The sequence below is a fragment of the Calidris pugnax genome, unplaced genomic scaffold (genome assembly GCF_001431845.1).
Source record: "Calidris pugnax isolate Ruff unplaced genomic scaffold, ASM143184v1 scaffold8, whole genome shotgun sequence".
Classification (NCBI taxonomy): domain Eukaryota; kingdom Metazoa; phylum Chordata; class Aves; order Charadriiformes; family Scolopacidae; genus Calidris; species Calidris pugnax.
Window position 1 is genome coordinate 467660 of NW_015090830.1, and position 25754 is coordinate 493413.

Sequence of the window (25754 nt, forward strand, 5' to 3'; positions counted from 1 at the left end):
TCCTTCCTGAAGCAATAACCATTCAGCTTATCCTGTACTCATTTACACTGCAAAATTGATTGGTCTACTGCTAAAACTCTTGTCAAATCACTATCATAATATTTGTATTTTCTCTCCACCAAACTGTGTGTAAAGCGTATTTCAACAGTTCAGTGGAGATTCTGTCTATGTCTGTCACAAAAAAATGAGAACATTAAACACTAACAGAAAACAAGACCAGCTCTAGCTACTTTGTCTTGTTGCTGTTATTCAAGACTTATGCTGGTAATATGAAAAAATAAAGAGCAGAACAGAGAATAAAAAAAATGGTCTTTACATTTGCAAGCTGTGAACTAAATGCTTTCCCACTCTTTTTTTAGCACATAGTCACAAAGGCCACCTCTTTCTTTTTCCTGAGGACAGTGAAAGAACATCTTATTTTAATCGGGACGTGTAAAATAAGCGAAGGAAGGCTATTTAATGCACAAGAATATTTCAAAGAAAGGCAAAAAACATTGTTACATTTTCTGGGGCAGTCTGAATTCAGTACTAAAAGAGAATCAGAGTCACAAATTCCAGGTAAACAGAATTTAGCTACTTATTTGCCTTTCATTGCTGAATATAGACAATGGATAACAGCCCCAGCTCCCAACATAACTATTTTGTAAATATTATTAATATAAACAGGGTAGAGTAGGGTTATCCACGGCTCATGCAGAAGATACAGAACTGTTCTCAGATTTTGAAGGAAAACTAAATTTCGGTGTAGTATTTCAGGTCATGCACAGATAGCTATGAGTGCCCAAAACAAACAGTATTTTATAATCTAAACTCTCAGATTAATCTAGCAAATCTAGCTGCCATCTACCTTTATATTCTGGAAAAATCCTTCAGAAACACTTTTATATAGCTTTTAAAATACAATTCAAATTAGTGTATGAGTAACTGAGCTTAAGCCTTGAGGAGGTATGTCTTCAGGAAGTGTTACCATAAATTTTATTACAAAAAATGTTTATTCAACCAATTCCAGACATGCAATTCTCTACATAGACATCGAATAATTTCACATTAATAACCATACAGTAACATTGTGCTCATTTTTCAAATATATTCTTGATGTTTCAGCTACCACTTGTCAATAATATTAGAAATTTTTTTTCAGTATTGGGCAGCCACTAGGGTAAAAAAAAATAGTTAAAAAAATTAATAATTTCTCAGACGATAAAACAAACTGTTCCATCCCAGAGACCTTAATGATGACACATATACTCTGGTCTATGTATGTACCGCACTTAAGCATCAATAGATTGTCTCCAGACTTCATTACATCAAGTAAAACCCAGAGTAGGTAAAGAGAAATCTTTACCCTCCAGATAATTGACTTTAGGATTATCTATCTCAGAAGTGTGTGCAGTATGTGTCTTTTCAGTCTCAAGTCATAACTTTTCCAACAGAACTGGGTTTGCACTCTATGCCCTCTGTGGCAAAGGGGTTTAGCTCTCTGCAGCCCGTGGCCCAGTTTTGTATGGTGCATTTATGTGCCCTTGGCTCAGCTTCACTAAAAAAATTGTTGAGCTGTGAGAGAGAATGCAGGCTAAAGCCCAGATTTTCTTCTTGAGTAAAATGAAAATGAAGCCAGAAGTGATATTGTTGAAATGCCAGTAGCAACTCAGGGACTCAGAGAAAAATACTGGTATGGAAAAGTGGGAAACTATGAAAAGAAATGCAAAAAGATGAGTGAAAAACCCAGGAAATTAAAAAATCAAGAACTAGCCTAATCCAAGGACCAAGGAGGGTCTGACACTTTCCCAACAACGATTGTCTAGGTGGTAGAGACTCCAGCCTGCACTGGAGATGCTGAGCATACTCATGTTTAGTCTAGTTATTCCTAGCTACCTATTCTGTGTATGTAGCCAGTCAATAATTGCTATATATTTACAAACTGGGTATAGTACTACCATAGAGCGTCTGCACATGGTGAAAGGTGCCTACATTAAAGGGGTCAATGAATATAGCAACATAAGTAGAAAAAGTACACTGGCTTCCAGAAGGAAAAAACTTTTTGTGTCATCAACTAATCCCTTTTCAGGGAGCCTCCAACAAGAATTCAGTAAGACATAAATTGGTTTAATCAAAGTTTGGTTTGCTTCTCAGGTCATTTTGAAACAGAGGGATGCCAAATAAATATACAGTAATTGAATGAAGATTCCCTGCACCTTTCAGCACAATATCATGCTCTAACAGGTGTTAGTAATTAGTCTCAACTCAATCTAGTGTCTTTGGGTCTAGACTCCAGAACGTAGCCCTCTCTGCTACCTTATAATGAGGAACTGTAATGGAAGGCTCCTAAGTGCATCTTCCATGTATTCCAGGCTTTGAACTTGTCTTTAACGGGTATTTTTTTTAAGGTCACGTGGATGGTAAAGGGCTTCTCCCCCTTCCTCTCCCCTCCCCCCCATTTCTGTGCAAAGGTATATTGTTGTAAAGGTATATTGCCCATATATTGTTCACTGCTAGACTCAGCAGTGCTTGAAAAACACCATGAGATTCCCAGACAGAATGTGGGCTTTTGTTAGCAACTGTTTTCAGGTGGAATAGGAGTGCATTGTTGGTATTTTTGGTATCATGACCTAGTGTCTGAAAGCTGGACGCAAAGTGCTCAATTTTAATGAAATGAAATCTTCATCTCTATTTATGCTTATGTTTATGAAAGAGAAACAAGCAACTAATGAAATATATTAAAGAGGCTAATACTTTGCCTGGTCAGATGGCAACAATTTTCTCATTATTCTTTTAAATGAAGGAAAAAAGCTGTTCCTGATCTTTCCTTTTTAAAAGCACTGTCTCTTATTCTTTCTCAGCAATTAAGTCTTGCAGAACCATCTCCAGTTTCTTTTTCCTAAATTCCTAGGGACAAAAATACTAGTCCCGTAGTCTCAATTGTAAATTCCTAGTTTCTTGTCTCAAAGACAGACATTCTTTGAAGTTGAACAGACACCCAGACTAGGAAGATTTGGGGGGGTGGGGGAAAGATAAATCACTTTGTGATCTATAATGCATTTCTCTTCATTAGGTTCCTCACCATTCCTAAGTACCCTGAGCTGTGGTGAGGTTGCCTTAGGTCAGAATCTAGTCAGGGCAGTTTCTTCCCTCTTTAAGAGAACAGAATGAAGTTTAACAGCTCTCTAAATTCACTGCTACCAAAACTCCCAAGACTTTTTTTTTAAGACCAGACAGAATATCCAGTCCATCTTCGACTTTTTTTTTTATATTGGATATAAATTGATTACAACTGAAGTTTTTCTGAAGCCACTTATAAGGTAAAATCTATCCTTTTAAAACTGCTCCTGCCCTGCCTACTTCATAAGTCTCTGTGTACTAGCAGCTGTTGATCTATTGAACATTTTAAAATATAATTAGTATGAGGAATATGCCTATTTTGGGAGGGGAAAAGAAAAAGCAGTATCTTTTATTATGAGCCTCCAGGGCTTTGCTGGAAATCTAAGGCTTCTTTGATACTGTCAGATGAAAATCTTTTCATCTCCTGTACAGCACTATTAAAAGAAAAATAAAATTTATTTAAAAGAGAGCCTGGGATCTCCAGCAGCACTGATCTAATATTTATACCATGGATTAGGTTATGTTCTATTTGGATTTTTTGTGAAGGATGGAGTTGACCAATCAGTCTAGGCTGAGAAATCATAAGCTAAGTAAAAAAATCATGGCAATCTATTTTCTTTTTTTTGTGAACAAATGGGAAAAACACAGGAAAAAAACTTGTTCTTACTCAGAAAAAAAGTTGCTAGATGGAATTCATACACGTAGTACTCAGCATTCACATTTACAGAGTCATAATTTCATGTGGCACCGTCACTCCACAATCACCAGAGTGGGAAAATGCTTACCAAAACCATAAGTGAGAAAAACAGACAGAAAGAAAATATTGTATTGGTTTCTGTGTGCATGGTGGGAAACATGGAAACATAATAACTGTTATGAAAAATATCGTTTCCTTGAGGCTAAAAAGACCAGAATTCATCATTATTGGATTTTCCACATGTGGCTGTTTTCCTTGGTTAACAAAATTTATCTACCATTGTTTCATATCCTTTCTCAGAGTTTATTTCTTCTAAGCTGTGGTAATACATACACAGCTTTTTTTTTGTATGCTTTAACTTACACGCCTAACTCTATAAAGTAATCAGTCAGTGTTGCTCAGTACCTTGAAATTTTAGGTCTTCATGGAGGAACCATCTGTTACAATAGCAATAGCAGTGTGCCAAGACCCAAAGTTGCAAGACACACTAACTCTAGCTACATGCTTATATTAACATTTAGGTACCTGAAAAAAGCCTGTTTTTCAAAGGCAAGTGGTCTGTGTGATGAGTGGGGAACCGGCTGACAGGTCACACCAAAAGGGGGGTGGTAAATAGCTCTTTTTCAAACTGGCAACCTGTCACAAATGGGGTCCCCCAGGGATCAATATTGGGCCCAACACTGTTTAATACCTTCATAAGCAATCTGGATTACAGGATCAAGTGTACCCTGATGAAGTTTGCTGATGATACCAAACTGAGTGGGGAAGTGGACAGTTTGGAAGGGAGAGCCACTCTGCAGGAAGACCTTGACAGACGGGTGGAGTGGGCTATCAAGAACATTATGAAGTCTAATAATGAGAAGCGAAAGGTCTTGGACCTGGGAAAAAAATCAAGGAGCACAGCACAGACTGGGATCTACCTGACTCAAAGCAGCTCTGTGGAAAGGGACCTGGGGGTCTGCTGGGCAACAAGTTCAATATGCATGAACTTTGTTGCAGCGGCAAAGAAAGCCAACAGGATGCCAGGTTGCATCAACAAGGGCATCACCAGCAGAGATAAAGAAGTCATTATCCCACTCAGTGCTTCTCGGACCACACCAGGAATACTGGGTTCAGTATTGGTCTCCGCTATACAAAAGAGATGTAGGCAGGCTGGAGAGGGTCCAGAGAAGGGCCACCAAGTTGATCAAAGGGCTGGGAAGCCTGCCGTATGAGGAAAGGCTGAGACAACTGGGTTTGTTTGGTCTTGAGAAAAGTAGGCTTAGGGGAGACCTTATGCCCATGTTCCTGTATTTAAAGGGTGGCTACAATGAAGATGGAGACTCCCCTTTTACAAGGAGTCACATGGCAAAGACAAGGGGTAATGTGTACAAGTTACTCCTGGGGAGATTCGAATTGAACATGACAGGACAATTTTTCACAATGAGACCAACCAGCCGTTGGCATAATATCTCCAGGACACTGGAGAATTCCCCATCATTGGCTGCTTTTAAGATTCAGCTGGACAGGGTGGTGGGCCGTCTTGTCTAGACCATGCTTTTGCCAAGAAAGGTTGGACCTGATGATCCTTGAGTTCCTTCCCAACCTTCTATGATTCTATGAAAAATGCTGAGTACCTACAATTTCATTCTAAAATGCAAAATGAGCAGAGAACATTATCTATCCTCTGCAGATAGGGTATCCTTGACAGGAATGTGCTCTTGAATCATATCACTTAAGTATGGAACTATTCCTGCCTCACTAGAAACAGAAGGGTGCAAGGTCGCATGTCATATGTTACAACACAGTAAAACATACAACATAGAGCTGACAGTAGGCCTAGATACTTTGTTTTGACTGAACTCTACCCACATAACTAAGGTCACAACTTGAACAATAACCAGCTGAAGCATAAGAAGTCTCATTCATATAACAACATAAAATGAAAAATTTATTTTCTGAAGTTAGCCATAAATTCTCCTTTTCCATCCTCCCACATTTGCTTGTATCTGACTTCAGATATGACACACAATTAGTACAGCACTGCAAACAGAGAAACATGATCAGTAATAAATATAGAGCACATCTGGCTTTAATGATTCAGAAGATTGCCTTTAGGTCATTTAAGACTAACAGATTCATACAATCTACTATATTCCACAAGCTTACAATTATGCATTCAGACTCTGAATCAATTAGGTATTCAGATCTTGGCAAATAGGAGATTATGAGATCTATTCACTTAATTTTCATCATTGCTATTTAGTGAGGAAATGACTCAAATCCTGTTCACATTCAAAGTACTAGGAAAACTCTCACTGATACCGTATAAAACCAAATCCTGGCCTCATTAAATAACTTCTCATTTAAAAGCTGTACAGCCAGCATGTTGTCTGCTGTCCTACCACTCCTTCTGGGACATGTGGAAGAAGTTTGCATGTATCTAATTCGCTCAAATTTGCTTTCTTCCTTTCTTTCCTTTCCATTCCAAACCTGGAAACTTCCTTTATTATAAAATTCCCATAAGAAGGATGCACTATATTCTCATAACATTCTTTTCAGTGGACCACAAGCATAACCTCTCCTGAAGCATGAGATACCTGAAGAGATGTGCATGATAAAATACTTCCATACCCAGGACTGACTGACTGTTATTGTCAATACCTTAAGGGCTGCTCAGACCTTTCTCTGCTCTTGTCCACTTCACCCTGTATTCAATGTACATGTAAAGCCACCTCTCCTTTTCATCCCTTTGAGATTTTCTTAGGTCATAAAGGCTCAAAGATTTCCTGACAAGTTACATATCTACTTTGGCTAACCTTTATGTACAACTATGTGATGACCTCCGTCTACATGTAGTACTCACCCAAATATTATTTTAAGGGCTTTTTGTTTTCTTCTATTTTTGATATAATAGACCTTATGAAAACTGACTTGATGGCCTTCCAATGTATTTACTGTTACAGATCTCTTAGTGAAGCAGATTCAGCAGCAAAACTTGATAAGCATTTTTTTAAAGAATACAAGATATCACAAGGTATATAGTTTATGTAAATTGTAAAAGGATAGATGCACAGATAGATAAGGGTGTTTTAACTTTCATTGACCTTTTAAGTCTGGTCATGTAATTTAAAGCACCCTAGTAGTTTAGCACAGTAATTTAAAATTGATTGACGCTGTGCTTTCAGAAATTGGTAACAGTACCATTACAATCATAATTCTGTAAAATTTCAATATAGTTTACAATTCAAACAGACTTCAGTAAAAGATATTTTAGTTTTGCCTATATCAATGTTCTTATTACAAATTGCACCTTATTTTCCAATAACAAAAATAATACTGTCTTTTTTAGTAGATAAGACATTGAGTCAACAGCTGTACAGAAAGTAAACATGTGATGGCCCTTGAAAAATCTTAAAACTGTTTTCAAGGTCTCCCTCAGCTCATAATGTAGACAAAACTAGACTGTTTTCATGCGGACTGTGAAGAAATGCTTTATGAAGAAAATCACTAGCGTTTTATGAAGTGAAGTACTTTATGAAGAAGTCAAATGTGAAAGTGCTACATTCATAAATACAATTATTTCTCAGATGCAAGAGCATTCAAGAATTGCATATTATAGTCATGTATTGAGTGTGGAGAATTATTTACTGATGTAAATTTACATCTTATTAACTCATAGGGGAGGGTAACAACATGAGAAATTAACATGGATATTGTTTTGAACATCTTTTTCAGTAATTCAGAATAAACTCAGCCATTACTGTATTAACTTATCTTCGCAATGGAAATTGCTCTAAAAATGTCAACACACATTAAAACATTCCTGAAACAATGCTACAATTCATAATGCTGACCTGACTATAGAGATACCTCAGCAACTCTTAATAAAACAGCACAATGTTATTAAAGGTTTACAAAGCAGCCCCCCAAAAATATATTACCTGTCTCTTAATTTAAACTAAAAAGAAAAAAAAATAAATAGAATTTCAAGAATATATTGACATAAGAAATAATCTCTTTCTGTAACAAATCTGTCATGTTCCTAACATGCTAATAATTTCCAGAATGTAGACTTTTGGGGAATGAATGTTGCAGAACCACAGGAATTTGTGAAGAAAAACCAGTTCTTTATCATAGAGACGAAGTAAATCAGATAGACCCCCAGCCAAGTGCTGGTCATATGTTTGATCTTATCTATATTAAGCCATCAAGAAGCAAGGTGTCTTCAAGCTTACTGTGAAGTCTTGATAGTATTAAATATACCTGAATTTTAAGAAGCAGTATGTACATTTGTGTATAGGTTCTTTCTTCTCCAGCCTCTGACATGAGAAGTGACATTACAGCACCGACCTGGAATGAACACAGATGCAGGGTAGGATAGATATATTTAAACTGAGTTCAGCACAATCCACAGCCACTTGATATTTTTCACTGAAAATACAGCAACCGTTAAGCAAACAAGATGGATCAGCATTATTGAATATAGCAACCTTTAGGCAAACGAGATGGATCAGCATTATTTTCTTACTGGCCCTACATTCAGAGTGATCCTTTCGAAGGACACAGGCTTGAGGGCTTTGCAACTTTTGCAGTGTCGTGAGATCAGCGAGCTAAGCTGTTTGTAATATCCTGTTTGTAGATAGCCCTGCAAGTAGATTGACCAGATACACTTGATGTTTCCATCACTCCAGTGATGACAGGAATGTCCACCACAGTGAAACAATGAAGACGTGAGTATTAGTGAGTCCTCGCTCATGTCTATTCCCAAAACCTTGTGGAAGATTTGTAAGTCAAACAAGGGCAACTTCAAATTATGTGAAGCATACAGGTGACACAGTACGCTTAATAAAGAAATAATTGCAGCTACTCTAACAAAAGAATTTCTAGTCCAGATCTACAAATACTTTTTGTCATGGTTCATACAGGACCAGGGTTTCTGCTCACAAAACAGCATGCTAGAGAACAGGCAGAGTACATTGGTGCAACAAAGAATTGATCCAGATGTATTTAAAAGGGGATTCACTGCTATATTGTGCATGTCTCTTCACATAAAAAGCCAGTGCTGCAGCAGAGTTATATCAGAGCCCTGTCAGGGTTAGATAAGAAATAGAACTAGTTTGAATGGAATTAATGCTCATTTATACCAAGTTAGCTAAATTTAAAAGTCAACTCTCTGCTGCTAAACATCTTTATTGTCATATGATAGCTTCCACAAATTAAATATATCTTAAATTCAGATGATCAGTTTAAGGTGGGTTTTTTTTAAGTAATGCAAGTAAAAATAGGCTTCCTTCTCAGTGGGAACACAGTTATTTGTGCTTGTGGTTGAGACATAGCAAAGGATCTAGGGCTGTCTAGCAATGACAGTTTGAATGAAAAATGTCAAAGAAACAGGAGTTTGAAAAATGTCTCAGGGACACAGAAAAGTAAGAAGTTTAAGAATCATCTTCAAATTCATGCAAAATAAAGGCTTCTTCTGCCAAATGAGTGAAACTTGTCAAGTCTACTAGATCTCTTAATTAACTGGGAACATGAAAGAAGCTCCCTTTGAGGGATTCAAGCTTGCAGGCATCATGGCTAGTTCATTTTGAAAAGAATATAAAATGAACAATGCATTTATTAAGATCATAAAGCAACTTGAATGAGCTGAAAATATATATGGCTAAACAGGGGAGAAATTATTCATAATGTGGAAACAGAGTGTTTCAAACTGGGACGGGGAAAGGTTAAAAGAGCTAGCAAAATTCACAATTTTAATATACTGGAGGGTGAAAAAGGGCTCAGGCTTTCTTATACCCACCCACCTCCTTAAATTCCCTTTCTTTCAAAATTTGCAAGTCTATACCATCTTTAACACATTTTTGTAAACATTTTTTAATAGGAATCAGAAATTCAGGAGGCTTATTTGGAATGAAATAAAACTAACAGTTCTGCAGATGATTTTACTCTCTCCTAACAGTCCAATGTTGTTGCAAACACTGTTGAGTTGGAAAACAATAGCAGAATTAAACATACATCTAGCAGCACTAGTTTGTAATCTGTTGTAATTTGAGTGGATTATGCTAGATAAACACATATAAAAGCACAGATCCCTCACGAGGACACTTCTTTCTCCTGTGTTCTCCTATGCACCTGACAGAGGCTGCTGGCCAAAAAATTGTGAGTTTTTTTTTTTTTTCAAAAAAACAACAAACAAGTAATCAGGAATCCCACTTGCCATAATTTTGGCAACCCATTTGTCCCCTTGAAAAAATATTCCTAATTCCAGACTTCACATTTTCAGCACTTTCTGAAAAATGAACTTTCAAACCATTGATCTGAATGCTTAGACCACTAATCCGATCAAAATTATTAAACTTAAAAAATTCAATTCTCGGTGAGTGAAAGATTGAAAAGTAAGTCCTTCTTAAGATGAGATGCTTCTCCCAGCAGCAAATGCACAAATAATCCTTAGTGCATTGCTGTTCCTTAGATGAACAAATGACAATATCAGTGTGAGCAAGGACTGCAAGAACAGACTCAATCATGAGCAGAGGGAGCATGTTAATGACAGAGTCAATCAGCAGAGCCAATCAAGGTTAGACGGTGCATGATAACAGAGTTTGTTTTGCTCTTTACATATCTTTCTTTTTTGCTCTTTGTGTATCTTTCCTTTTTCTTTGCTTTTTTTTTTTTTTAATTTCTTTCAGTTACCCCCCACACCAGCATTAAATGTTAACTGAAATATATTTATTAAAGCAAAAATTGTTCTGCGTCCTCCAGTCACCAAAAAAATTTAAATATTTGGAAATGGAAGGTTGATATTTTAATGTAAAATATTCTTTTAAGCTATACTGTAGAGACCATATTCCCCTTGCAAGCAAAGGAATTAAACTATAAACAATTTCAGTGAAGCACTTCAGTGAACAGAAAATATCTTTGTAGTGTCTGATGAATCCATTCATTAAGATTCTCTTAGCTGAGCTATAAAGATGTGAGCAATCACTAGACTTGCAAAAAATCAGTTTCACTCCCTTAAAGGCTTTGTGAATGTGCACACTTTCTATTTGTGTGTTTTAAAGACCTGGAGCTGAAATCTATTTTTCTCTCATCCCTGAAGCAGAGCATGTTAAGTTATTACAGGGCACTATAAGTCTAAATGTTGGGAACTTTATCAGAGTTCTTTTTATCCCTCTTTTGTTTCCAAACTGAATGAAAAATATTGGAAAGCATGTAAAGGCTGGGAAAGAGCAACACATTTTGAATGAAGTTAAATAAGGTATTATGAATAGCAAGCCAGAAAGGAAAGGACCTCAGTCCAGGAGGCCAAGCTAAGTGTATGAGTAGCCCTTTAACTTCAGTGCACTTCTCAGTGCTCATGGACATCACGTAGAAATGAACTGCATCAGTATATCATCAAATAAAAATCTATGCAGCAGCAATGCTCTCGAGAATGGCTGTAATCCTCTTCATAACTTCTATGGCTGGTGGAAAGTGAGACAGCATTTGGCTTACAGGGAGAATTAAAACTTTGAATATCAGTAAGTTGGTTTTGTTTTGCATAAACCCTGCATCCACATTTGGATCTGATCCAGCCCAGCCAGGCAGGTTGGCGGGACTAACTCTGAGTTTTCCTTCCATTACTGTGATATTACTGCTGGTGGTTTACTAAATGTCGCCCCTACTCTGCAGCAGATAGAGGATGAACAACACCTACACACCACACATCCTGTGCTGGATCACTCACTAATATTGCCTCTAATTTGTCTATTTCTACACCTGGACAGCAGAGGCCATCAAAGAGCAATTAAACACAGCAGCTCCTGATCCGAACTTGGTTTGAAGCCTAAACTCCTAGGAGTAGCAAGTCTACTAGGAAGTTCAATAAAATAGATGAAATAATATGAATTATTTAACCTTAAGGTATTTAGGCAAACATGAATTTTTCACTGTGCTTAGTAACTGGATACAATCACTTCCAAATCAACAAGTGAAGAGAATCTTACTTCTCAAACTCAGAAGGCTCATTAAATAAAATGTGCATGAACCGCATGAGTAGATTTTATAGTAGTTTATTATATTTATATTTTTTATATTTATTATATTATTCATTATATATATTTTATATTATTATTATTTATAGATTTTTAGTAGGGATTTTATAGATTTTATAGTAGGGAAAAACTGCCCTATCTTCTAATTTTGGGAGATTTGGGAACTTCTGTGTCTTTATGTATTATAATATTTTGATGTCGTATTTGTAGCTTTTATTTTAAATTGTCATTTATCAGCCAAGGAACTGCTTTACTGTCCTAATGATATACTAAAAAGCGATTACCTAAATCCCATCATTTATGTGAAGGCATGGTTGACATCATTCCCTGGTTAAGGTTGTCTCTCTCTGGGCAGAGGGATATATGTGCAAGAGCAGAGATATTTGGAAGAAGATTCAAGAGTTGTTCAAAGTTATGTATCTACCACCCACAAGGAAACTTCAGACATAGAAAAGGACAAAGACAAATGAATTTGAATACACAGAAAACCTCTTATAGCCTCATTAATTGATAACATAAACAGTTGTTTTAATTGCTGCTATACCTTAAAAAAATGCACACTTCCCCTCAAATTTCCTCATTCACTTACATCTTGTATATACATTTAGAAAGTAATAAGAAAAATCAGATTTAACTAACATTAAAGAAACAAGATCTAGGCTAACTGCTTTTATCTAGCTCAGTTACCAGAGTAGGAAATTACTACCTACCACTTCAGGCATTTGAGAAAATGTTTAGCAAATTTTGGTAAATTTGCTATTTGTTCAGGATTAAGTCCCTTCACAATTCTGTCTTTCCAGATTTGTGCTGGGAATTTAGGCCCCAATTGCCATGAAAGTGGTAATCCTATAGCACTCAGGAAAACCAGAATATTTCAGAGTCTTGTTTCAGCAACAGAAATACCCATTAGAATCTGCTTTTTGCTGGAAGCAGTTTAGCTTAAAAAGGAATGGCTTCAAGCATGTCCCAACATCTTATCTTGTTAGAGCCTCCCATTTCATAATGATAGAATTTAAACTTGAACAGGTGTCCAAGAGCTTTTAGGGGCTTATGCAAATCGATCCAAATTGTTTAGTACTTGTCCGTTATTAAATCACATCATTAAAAACTATTTTTCTTACACAAATTTAAATAAACAAGATAATACTGTATTTTGCAGGAGGCATGTAAAGGCCTTTCAAATCCCAAGAAATAAAGCATCAACAGGATTAGCAAGTCTTTTGGTGTCCCAAAGTACAAACATATCAGCTTCAGTAATATGAAAGCATTTGGTAGAAGAAAAAAAAAAAAGAATTAAAGTTTGATATCAAAGTACTTTATCACCCTGGGAGGTAAGAATGGAAATTGTTGAATAAAACCAGAAGAATAGCCCTTCCTGCATTCATATTTGCAATGCATGTGTCAGGGGGATTCATGTTATTCAAAAAAACCCGACCAAAATCATTTGATGTGACAGGTGCATGAGCTTCTGCAGATCTGAAGGGATCTTTGCAGATTAAAGTATTTGGAGAAAACACAGATTAAAAGAAAGTGTAGAGCTTTCATTTATGCACAGTAAAAAAAAAAATGCAGTGACTTTGCCTCCATTACACAGAGTTAATGCATGAAACTATGCAGTATTTCTGGCAAGACAGTTATTGAAAAATTAACTCCTCTAAAATAATAGTGTAATTAAGCACTTTTAAACAAGAAGATACAGACTTTTATTATGGTCTTAATAACACACATTCATTAAAAATCTTCTCAGATTCCTAGGCTGGCTCTGAACAAGGTTGGAAAATTGTAGCTTAATGTAGTAAATCTAAAGTGTGATAATACCCTGCATGGACCCAAATACAGGTTTATATAACATGACATAAAAATGGGCCAAACGGATTTAACACAAGGGAGTCTGGTTGGGCTTTTGAAGGCATTGTGATGGCATGCATCCTCTCTGATTACTCTTTTTCCAATATTGGCGGGGGGGAAAAAAAAAAAACTTTGGTTCTACAAAAAAAGCTTTGGTTCTACCACTAAAGACATCTTGGACATAATAGAGATTCTGGCCACAAAGTAAAGTAATTCATATGGAATAAACCTTCAACATGAAATGTTCCTAGGGAAATAAAGTCATATGAAAGCAATGCCAATACACATATTTAGAAATGTAAAGGTTACAGAATAAACAATAAAAACAATCATGTTGCTACTGTGCTGTTTCTGGAGGATGCGCTCCTAGGAATGACTACCAGAGCAAAAAACGACACAGGAGATGACAGAATCATGAAAATTTCTTATAACATACAAAATTCCTGACAACACCTGGAAAGTTAGTAAGATTTGTCCACAGTTCTCAGCTGATCAAAATTATTATAAGATGGGCGCAAGTCATCCAATTTAAGTATTTAAATATGTTCATAAATAGATGATGTCAGAAACTGCTGCATTGCATGGTATAATGCCATTGATTTTTAGCCAGAAATACTGTAACCTGCTATCCCACCTGAAAAAGAGCTTCAACTGGAGCTACTTCAGCCTGTTCCCATAGCTAAGTCTAATTACCATTTTTCCATATTTACATAAGAACAGGTAAGAAACAAGATCACCAAAAATTAAACTATCTGGTGACAGAAAAATTTCTATTCTGATCTCTCACTGAGTACATTTAGGCAGGAATTTTATGGTTTGTTACATGTTTCATTAAAATCAAGTGCAGGCTTTTCTCTTTACTTTGCTATTTGGCCAGTAATGATGGTCCATATTTATTTGCAAAATTAATATCTTACTCCAGCACTAAATTTGAAAGGTTCTTTTAAGGAACTCACACCTAATAATGTCCTGGCAGTCATCTTCTGTTTGGACAAGAGCGTTGGCTTAAACTGCCTAAAAGCTAGAGGTTAGCAGTCCTTGAGAGATTAGAAATAGAAGTTTTACTAGCTCTTTTTTTTTGTTTACAGTACACTTCATACAAAAGAAAGCTGCTGCAAATAGTGCTTGAGAAGCAGAACTGTGACAGAAGATGGTGAACTGGGACCTTCCTCCCTTCTCTCAGTCCACAAGTCTTTAGCTCGGGAGCATTCTCTGATCTCTGAAATCCAAACATGTTACATGGAAATAAGCCCAGTGGCCTGCAATTCCCCTTCCCCCCTCAATATATTTGGGGCCAGCCTGTTAATTTGTAGCTTTCCATAGCAACTGAGAGTGGGAAAAATATTTCTAAGATCTGGCAGGAGAATATGTTCCCATTTTCCTTGTTTTCACTCATGCATATTGGGGCACGTAGGGTAAATTTCCTTCATGAAACAACAGAGTGATTCTGATCTTACTTGATCCTTAAATAGCTCTCCCTTCTGTCAAAATCCAGGTCATGGGGGGATGAATCAACAACACACTCCGCTATCTTGTAATTTATGTTAGGAATCAGGAGGCAAACACGTAACACGTAGCAAGAATTTGAAACCATACATAGAAAATTGGTAAAACTATGGATGAGCAGTGGTACATAATATAAAGATGTTGCTCAACCTTTGGCTATATCTATGCTAGCTGTATGGTCTGTACATTGCAGCCCAACTCGAGCAGTTCTGTAGAACAGAACAGTTGTTGCAGACATCCAATGCATGTCAAAGGATTTTATTTTAGAGTAACTGGTGTGGTGTCAAATTAGAATATTCTTAATAATTGGAGTAAATTAAGTGTGCCCCTTACGGTTTAGTCACCTCTTAAAGGAATACAGCACGTGCTGTGGCAAAGCATAGCAAGCAGGGGCAGCTGGTAAATTGGCTTCAAAAGTAAGATCCTGATCTGAGCTGAAATGTTAATATAAACACATCCTGTAGCATATAAGAACTAACTGGAAGAACATAATCCCACCAAACTGGGTATTTGAACATAGAAAACAGATTATGATCTGCAGAGAGAGAACAAGTACAGGATAGTCTGTGCTCTCAGAATTTAATAAGGTATAGAATATTTACAAAGTCAACATTTTTTTAGTTCTCTTTCTGTTTGCCCTTCGTGCTCCTTACTCAGGTCTCTCTGGTAAATATATAAGAAATGAGGTGGAGATCTCTCCATCTTATCCAAAATCCAAAATTACTAGGAAAGGTTTAATGATTCAGTGAAAACAACCTTACTGTGGATTTCAAATGGGGTGTTTTGTAATGGCTTTAAATCAAGATTAGTGTTTACAGAAAACAGGATAAAAGAAAAACAGGTCTAAAGATTATAGAAGTAATGTGACCACTCTATGATGACTGTACATTTTTATGTTCATGATTTAAAATATGCTGTTAAAAGGTTAAATTATGTATAACTCATATAATATGCCAAAGGCTCCAGTTTCCGAAATAGGCCAGATTTGTCTTTTGTGAGTATAGGCAAATCTTGAGGCAATAGATGTTCCTTTACAAGCTGCCTTATTTAAATCAAGAAGTATCTAAAAAAGTACCTCCCAAGGGCCTATTTTTCAAAACTAATTTTGGAAAACGTTCTGTTTTGAGGCACAGTTGCCTCTAGCTAAACGCTTGTTGACTGGAATACCTCAGCTAGAACTGCATAGTTCAGATACAGCTTTTCAGCTGGCTGGATTATGTCTTGTAATTGCTCTACTTGCATTATTTGAATTCATCTATGCATAATGTGAAACAGTTCTAGTTCTTTTGTGATGTCCTTGCTTTCCAACACAGGCTTCAAAAAGCCAGGAGCAATTTTGCTCATCACATGCCGTCCTGCTGTCAAGTGCAAAATCAACAGAGGCAACAGTAATGGCTGGGGTTGGTGTCTGCAAAAAGCAACATCTGCCCTGTTAGCACCACTGTCATACTGCCTAGTTGTGCCCTTCTGTACCTCTTTGTTAAAATCAGAACTTTCCCTTTTATTATATATCCTTTAGGACAAGTGACATTTCCTTTAAGAAAGGTACTTCATGTTGTCTAAAACACTGGCTTCTAGGCACAAAAACCTTTTAGAACAAGAGCTATTCTTGGAATTAGAAGTATTTAGAGGCTGTCTTAGTTCCAAATTTTGGAATGATTTTTTTTTCCTCTGAAGACCTATTTGCTTTTAGTCTACACATCTGTTCTCCTTGCTTCTTTAGAAGTAGAATTCCACAGACGTATTCTCCCATATGGTGGAAACTTCTTGAGTATTTGAAATAATATTATCTGACACTATAGTCTGGTCTTTGAAAGTAACACTCATGAAATAAGATGCAATCCTTACTTCAGCATAATTTCTCTTGAAGCAGAATTGTAAATCTACAAGGCCATTTCCCAAATAATATATTCTACAGAACAGACAGATATATATTTATATGTATATAAAAATATAGTCATGATGGTTACAGCAAATCTACAGGAAGGCAATCCTTCCTTTCAGGAATAGTTACCATGTAGAAGTCTGGCTGACAAAAGTAAGCATAAATTCATGTACAGATAGCTCAGCCTAGAGCACATGCAGTATTTGAAAATTGCTAAAGTAGATTTTTTTGTTTAACGTCTCTATCAAATTTTCACACATTTGCCTACAGTATTTGCTTGTTTTTATCTTAAGCTAAAAGATAGTTTAAGCGCCCTGAGTGATCTGAATGTTGACATTGACTTCTACCCCATAAGCTCAGGAAACCCCATCTCTTAACTCACAACCATTTCCTTTAGAAATTAACTCCATTTAAAAATGTGGGATCTTCTATTATTGCCATTCATTCTTACGACAAAGATGCTATCATTTCCTGCTTGCCAAGAAAGCCTTCTCTCCCATTTTACTTCCCACCCCATGAACTTTTTCCCAGCTTCTGTAGTCCAAAGGCTCTAGTGCCGTGTTCTTGTTAGCACTTTGAGGTGCTCAGCTGATACTTCATGTCTTCCAGCCCTTTCCTCATTTTCGTAATTTACACACAAGTCTTAAAGACAACACTTAATGCTTGAGTCCGTACTTGATTTGCTTCAGCTCTTTATTCAGATTTGAAATACTGCATACATTCTTTTTTCCTTTGCTTTCTTTTCCATAGACTGAGGGCAGTTAATCTTTTACATAGTTTACATGGCAACATGGTTTGACGTCTCTATCAGATGGAAAGACTGCATGTTATTTTAGGACAGATGCTATTGTGTGAGTAGGTACTATGAGCTTGATGGATCTCTGAGCCTATTAGTTCAAAGCTAATTAGGACCATATGTACTGTTTAGCTTAAATGAAGTATCAAGGAGAGAACCTAGAACATAAATATGTGCTTTTCAAGTAAACAAATACATTAGCATACCTGGTGTCAAGGAAGTGATATTGGTAGAACAGACAATAATGGGCCTAAGATGTGTCAAAGAAGAATCTCATTAGATGCTGGACCTCAGTAATGCTTTTGAAGCACTAGTAGTTAAGATTGCCTGGGGGATGTTCCTGTCTCCATCTCTGGAGGTCTTTACAAAAAGATTAGAAATGCACATTAGGAGTGACACAGCTATGAAGAATAGCTCTGGGGCAGGAGGATGGCCTTGAAATTTTCTTAAGAGCCCATCTAACTGTGAGAACCAATGGATTTTTAACCCCTTCCTGCCCAGTTCAAGGCAATCGTAACATGCCCTAAATGGAAATATTCCATCAATAAGGGTTTTCAACATCACAGTGCATTACGCTTTATGCTGATGGACCTGAAAGACTGAGATATGTGGGAAAGAGGCAGGAAAAGATAGGCACCAGTGGGCTTTTTATGGCAGCTACTCTGGTATTTTAATCTGGCCAGTCTTGCCTATGTTTATAACTATGAAAATGAACATTTTTGTGGAACATCATGTCTCCGCCACATTTATGACACTAGGTCTATTAGCCTGAAACTGGGTCTCATCCTCACAGAAAAGAAGGCCAACAGTATCTTGAGATGCATTAGGAAACATGTTTCTAGCAGGTCTAGGGAGATGATTCGCCCTTTCTGCTTAGCACTGGTGAGGCCACACACAGAGTGCAGGGTCCAGTCCTGGGCTCCTCAGTAGATATGAACATACTGGACCAAGTCTAGCAAAGGGTCACAAAGATGATTACAGGACTGAAGCAACTTCTGCCTCAGGAAAGACTGAGAGAGCTGGGACTGTACAGCCCAGCAGGCTTGGGGGAAGCCTTATCAAGGTGTACAAGTATCTGATGGTTGGGAGTGAAGAAGAGAGGCTCAGACTCTTCTTAGTGATGCCCAGTGAAAGGACAAGAGGCAATGGGTGTGGACTGTTTTCAAGAAATAAACACAGGAAAATCCATCTGAACATCGAACATTTGGACAAAGCATTGTAAAGACTGCAGCACTGGCTGATATTTCCTCTACACTACCTGCTGGCACTGTGTAAATGGCACCATAAATTAGCAAGATAGATGTTACAGTAAAGATGGAAGAGTTATAGGAATTAGGCTTTAAAATGATTAAACTCTGTAATTTCAGTGCTTTCCATGGAGATTACCTGTATAGCATGAAAAAGAATTCATCTCCAGACACATGCAGATTAACACCCGAGCACTGCTTTGTGGGATGTCTGCTCAAAATTCTGAATGTTAATTTGAAATACAGTGTTCTTCATGTACAGTTATAAAGGGAAGTGGTTTAACGAGGAATAACAAGGTTGAATTGATGAACTGTTTTATTCTGTACCACATGAATACAGAGAACTTTCAAGAGTAGTGACACTGCAGGTGGCTTTTTTCTATTTAAAGTTAATTCTAGATAATAAGACCCCAAAGAGTGTGACTTTTTCCTGAAGCAGAACTCCTAAAGGAAGTCATTGCTGATTGGAGGGAGAAAAAAAAGGCTATAAAAATGAACACAATGGAAGCATCCTTGATTTCAACATTACAGTATTTGGACCAGTGTTTTCCCTTGCAGCTGACTGTCAAATATATTCAACTTCAATGTTGAATGCAGTGGCTTCATGTGACTCATAACTCCAGGCATTGTGATAGAAAAGAGTGTACTTTTACCCACATTTGGCAGATTTAACAGGAAAAAGATTTATTAATGTCCTGAAAATACATACTATTTCTAGTCTTCATCTGCTTAGATCCACCATTATATCCACCAAGCTGGAAGAATCTTGGTACATACCCCAGTGAAAGCCAAGTAATTTTAATAAATAGGAACAGAAATTTACCTATAAGTCACACATGCTCCCCTGAAGCTTGAAAGTCACCAAACTGTTCACATCTGTTCACAAACAACTCTGAATTGTGTTATGCAGATATGACACGCCTCTGAGCTGGCCATAACTCTATGGTGGATCTGTTGAAGATTTTCTCACTACAAGTCCTCCAAAGAAAACACTCTTAAACTCAGAAGTCAAGAATTGTTAGAGTAGGAAGTGAAGGGAAAAAATTAAATTTGGAAAAAAATCCAGCAAGACTGAAGACAATAGAAATAAATAAAATTTATAACCATCTCTCTTGTACACTGGAGCAACAGAGTTTCTTTCTCTCAGATTTGTTTTCTCTCAGGTTCTCCAACTTCAACAGCTAGGTTGGAAAAATATCTGCTGTGCCACTTCCCAGGAAGTTTCCTCAGTGCTGAGGCTGTCACTCTGCCTGCTACCACATTTTGGGGATTACAGGTTTTCCTCTCCTGGGCATACTCAGCATGAAAGTTCACCTGACCCATTCCCTCTCTTACTCAGAGGAGCGTGACCCTCACACACACAGTCAGTGCACACATAGCTTCCCAGGGAAGCAAACAGAGGTCCACCCATTTCCCTAATCCACAGTTTTGCCACCACACCACAAACTGTGACCCCATGGCAGATGCAAGGAAACCTGGACCTCACAAGAAATGTGACCGTTCATTCCCCTTTAACTTAAAAAAATTGCTTTGAGGTAACTGTATAAGCTAACAAATAAAAGCAGTGTTGGATTCCAAATGGATTAGCTATATCTGCTATTTAAATTTGATATTTTCTAGTGGAAAAAGAAAACATGCTCCTCAATAGAATACTGTTGTATTAACAACCATTTAGGATGTGAACAGGAGCATATCGTTGTTTGTGTTACTGTGTACTTCTGTTTGAAAACTTAATTTAGCCAACAGAATTTGTCCAAGGTGAAAAATGTTATCTCCTGCAGCTTCCTAACTTTTTTTTCAGGGAAGAGAGTTCACATCTCAACTTTTGTAGCATGAAAAATCTTTGTACTTTACAGGCAGTGGTAGAAGATCAACCAAGAACAAGGCAGTCAGAAAAAAAAAAAAAAAAAAAAGCAAAATTACTGTTGTCATCAATGTATTTATTAGTTAATATCTTTCTGAAAAAATTGATCCCAGTGGCTACTATTGGTTCAAAAATCAACAGACTGCAAAATATTGACTAGTTAATCCTTGGTCATAAGCTTTTTACAAATATTTGAATGTAAATTAAGATTGCTGAGGAAATCATACAGTCAGATCAATCATAGCAATCTAGCTACATCCTAACAAAGACCCGGAACACTGAACAAGTGAGTTCCCCAGGATTTCACATAATGTATATTTCAGACATCTAAATCCAAATGCTTTCTTTAGAAATTGAAACGTCAGAAATACTAAATCTCTTTCTTATTAAATCAAGAATTGACTGGTTGTTTGCCAAGGGTAGATATTTGACCTGAAAAGTATAACTGAAGTTTGAAATAAAAGGGTTTATTAGTCTGAAAATTAGAGTCTAAACTTATGATTTATTAGTTATGAGACACATCAGAAATTAAAGACATTCAAGAATTTAAAATTTTGCTAGATTTTCCAAGTTCCTGCAGAAGTAAGTTTGATTGCCTTGTAAAATTATGCTCTTTATCTAAAATGTTAAATATTATTTAGGAATAAAATTTTCTGTTTCTCACCCTCTACCACTATTTAAAACAATATATATGCAACTTAGAGAACAGAAGAATATAAAGGAAAATTTTAGCATACCTTAACTAAAGCAGCATCTGAACTGTAAATGTACCTTTTTTCAGTTCCATATACCTACATCATATTGTGTCAGTTAACAATAATGATTACTAGTAGGCTGTGCCTGCAAAGCCCAAAATCATTATCTGCTGAAACCTGCCTTTGAAATTTATGTTCAAATATTTTCTGTTCTACAGAGCAGTTTTATTTCAAAGAAATCTCCCTCCACACTTTTCTCTGTTACACGCACCTCAGTTGCTTAGATCGAGCACACATTAAATCTGTCATTTCTCTAAAGGAGGTGGTAAAAAGGTGATTCACACGTGTAAGAGGCAAGCAGAGATGGAAATTTTTCTAATGCAGCTTCTAGAAGTTTCTTTGTCCGATGACTCCCTAGGTGGTTTTCATTATCTCCTTCATGAAACATTAACCCCCCTTTCCAAGATGAAACAGGAAGTGATAAAAATTCTCGTACTTCAGAGGAATAAATCCAGTGCAAAGCCAACTGCTTTCCTACCGCTACTTGCTTTAAATGGGAGCTTTGTGTCAGCATTCTATTGCACCTGCAATGGTTTACTATGCCCCTCAGGGTAATAGGTGAGCCCCTGCCACAGGGGTTGTTGTGACCCATGTGTTTTGAATCCTTCCAAGCCACCAGCTTTCCTCACACTAGAAAAATGAAACCTTTTTCAAGCACAGGGTGCCCTTGACAAGAACTTACGACCCTTTTAAAACATTTTTTGTATTCTGTTCATACAAAAGAAATAAGAACATGTCCAATTCCATTCGTTTTCATGCCTGCAATAATGGCCACAGGTTATAGTTTCATAATCATTAGTTATAGAAGGATTGAGGTGAGGATTTGAACATACTTCAAGAAATGAGGGTGTTCCACATTGCTCAAATTCAGTGGGAGGGTGAATCAAAAACAATTCCCTCCAAACTCCCCTCAGCATGAACCTTGTGCAACTGTGCAAGAATATATGTCACACATTAGTGATGTGGAAATAGTGTCTGCACTTACCCGTCTTGTGTCCTGGTGCTGTAAGATGGGATCAGTCCTATTCACCAGGCCAAATCAGGTTAGGTTCTGGTTAGCATCATTCTTCTGCAGATGTTAACATATGTGGCAGGCTTCAGGGAGTGGAAAAAACATCTAAACATGGTAGCTGAACATGAAAAGAAAAAGAAGACTTAGTAGGTAAATGTTATGGACTTGCTGAGCACTAGCCAGTAACTATGAGAAGAGAGAAGCTGTATGTTTTTAAACACACAGATAATACCTTTTGCAGTTGTTTCATTATAGTAATGAAAATATTTAGGTTGGAAGGATTCTCTGGAGCTTGCGTGGCCTAACCCCACCACTCAAGCAGGACCAGCTTAGAAGCTGGTTGCTGAGGTTTTGAATATATCTAAGTAAATAGCAGACAAAAAATGAATATATGAACTCTACTTTTTTGCATATTCTTTATCCTTTGACCTTCATTATTTTTGTCTAGACTCCCACTCTCCTCCTTGCCCTTGGGTCTTTTTGTCTTTATGCCTTTTTACTGTAATCATAAATCAAATACGACACTACTGATCCTAGTGTTCCTCTCCCAGTCCCACTCCCACATTACTTTCATCATTGAGCTTCATTTGTTTTGACTTTTTCGTTTCCTAATATGTAAGCATTGTGGAGTTTTGCTGCTTCTTATGGCAGAGAGTATAAATGTTTAGCCTGTATGAATCTTGTTTGTAGGCATTTGCTCTATTGCAAGGTTTCCCTATGCCTTGTTCAGGCTGTTATGCCCTGAGTTTTGTTGAAAACTCTAGAGGGAAGAGGAGATTGCACAAGTAACTGAGCAATTACTGCTCAGGAACACCTTCTGGACAGAGAAGCTGCAGCAGGAATGAAGACTGGGAGAACTCTTGAAAAAAAGCACCAGAAGCAAAACCTTATGTCACGTCACATCCTCTCTTATTTCTAACAAGTGCCAACTCCAGCTCTCTCTGTCAGGTGCATCTCTGTCTGGGCTTGTGTTTCTTTAATTGCTTGTCCCCCACCCCAATACCTCCTGTCTCTTTCTAAGTCTCATAAATGTTGCACATTGTGAAAGATCTGTCCCTCCTTCACGTCAAATCAGTTAGCACCACTTAAGTCTTGCTGTCACTTTTATTCTCTGTCCTACTGAGGGAATGGATGTAGCCTTTGTTTTGCAGAGAAAAAGTAATGAATACTCCCCAAATTTTTGGCTTATGGCTTGTTTATAAAAGATGACGTTTCTGGAAAAAACTTGGAGAATTCAATACTTATTTTTAATTTTTAAAAAATTATTATTTTTAGTCCAAACACTGAAAGGGAAAATTTTAATCTGTAACATTTATGATTTTTAACTCCAACTTTGGCAGGTTGGTTTCTGCTGTACAGCAGAGATAAGGTTGTAGCCTGCAATAGTGATCAGCTATGCATGAAAAGAAGGGGAAGGGAAGGGAAGGGAAGGGAAGGGAAGGGAAGGGAAGAAAACTGGGTTCAAGGAACCTCAACTAGTCAGTGAGTCCATCCTAGGGCAGCAGCATTTCTGGCTGACTTTGAGCAAGTTGTTAGAGACCCTGACTGACAGGAGCTCTGCAGCCTACCAGGGAAATGGGTTCTCGTGCTTCATCCATGCTTTAGAGGAACCCACTCATCCTAGTGCCAGTGCCTAACCTGCATCCCTTGGTTGTTTCTTGCGTGATCTATGGCATATGAAGAGGAGGCAGCAGTTTTTCTGTAGCTCATCCCTCTTTCATTCACTTCCTTTTTGTGTCAAAAAGACACCAGACTGAACAATAGGAGGTGTTAAGTAGGTAGAACTAAAAGATAGAGTTAAAAGATGACTTTGCTTTCCTTGGGGCTCTATTCACCTGTGAAAAAAAAGCCACCCCAAAACACTTTCTTTCCACTGTTTTTCTTTTCTTGAACACATACTTGCATGAATATTCACAATTACATATTTTTATATTATATTTATTTATATTAGTAATTTTCAAAGATCTTTATTACATTAATACTTGAAAGATGGTTTCAAGTTTTACTTTTAAAGAGAACTAAACTTGCATGTTCTGCCTTACCATCATAAAAGAGATGTTGTTTACAGCCAAGTAGCATAATCAGTGTGGAATTCAATACACAAAGATTCAGTCAAGCTCAGCCTTTTTCCTCAGAAATATTGATCCACTACATTATTTAGATTTATTTGCCTAAGGTAAACTAAAAGAAGCAAAGTATAAGAGGGAACTAAGTCGAGGCTGGATTTACGTTGTTTGTGGAAAGGACTGTCCCTTGTTTTGCAAAAAGTCTCTAACATGAAAGAAATCCCTTTCTTCAGTAAAAAAAATAAAATCTGCCACCAGGAGAATGCTGCATTACTCCTTTGACAGCAGGAGATTTCTTGGAATACTTGGAACATAAAGCTCTGAGACTGTTAACAAAGTAGTCTGTGGATTTTGTGAATTTCAATACTTTTGACTTCAGAAAAGAGGTTTCATTCTAAGAGACGCAGTTCTACAAATCCTTTTGGTATCTATGTTTGGTTTTGTTTCCTTCTTTCCCTCTGACTAGAAATAACATTCCAAAATCCGCTGTGGAGTTGCAGGTTGGGCTGCTTGAGGCATAAAGATCAGCATGTATCATATCTGGATTTTGTGGCACTGTTTGTAGAGAAAATGGGAGCTAAGTACCTACTGAACCATGGTATAATGATTTCAGGCCGCTATGCTTTAGCTAGCTCGACTTTAGCTAGCTCAGCAAGGTAGATCTTTTTTTACACTTTGCTCTGGAGTCTGTATCCTGTGAGATTCTGAGTGCTTTCAAGACTGAAAAATCAACAGAAATTCAAAGTATTTTGTAACTGATGGGATGTGTTGAGAACATCACAGAGAAAAGCTGAACGAGACACATCCATATATAAGGCCATAATTTGTAAAGAAGGAGGGAAATAACAGCTCAGTGAATACTGGCATCACAGAGGCTAATGATGCATCCTAATTATCTCTTTCTCTTTGACAAAATTTTGCAACATGTCTGATTAGCATCAAGATGAAGGAACCTAAATCTGTT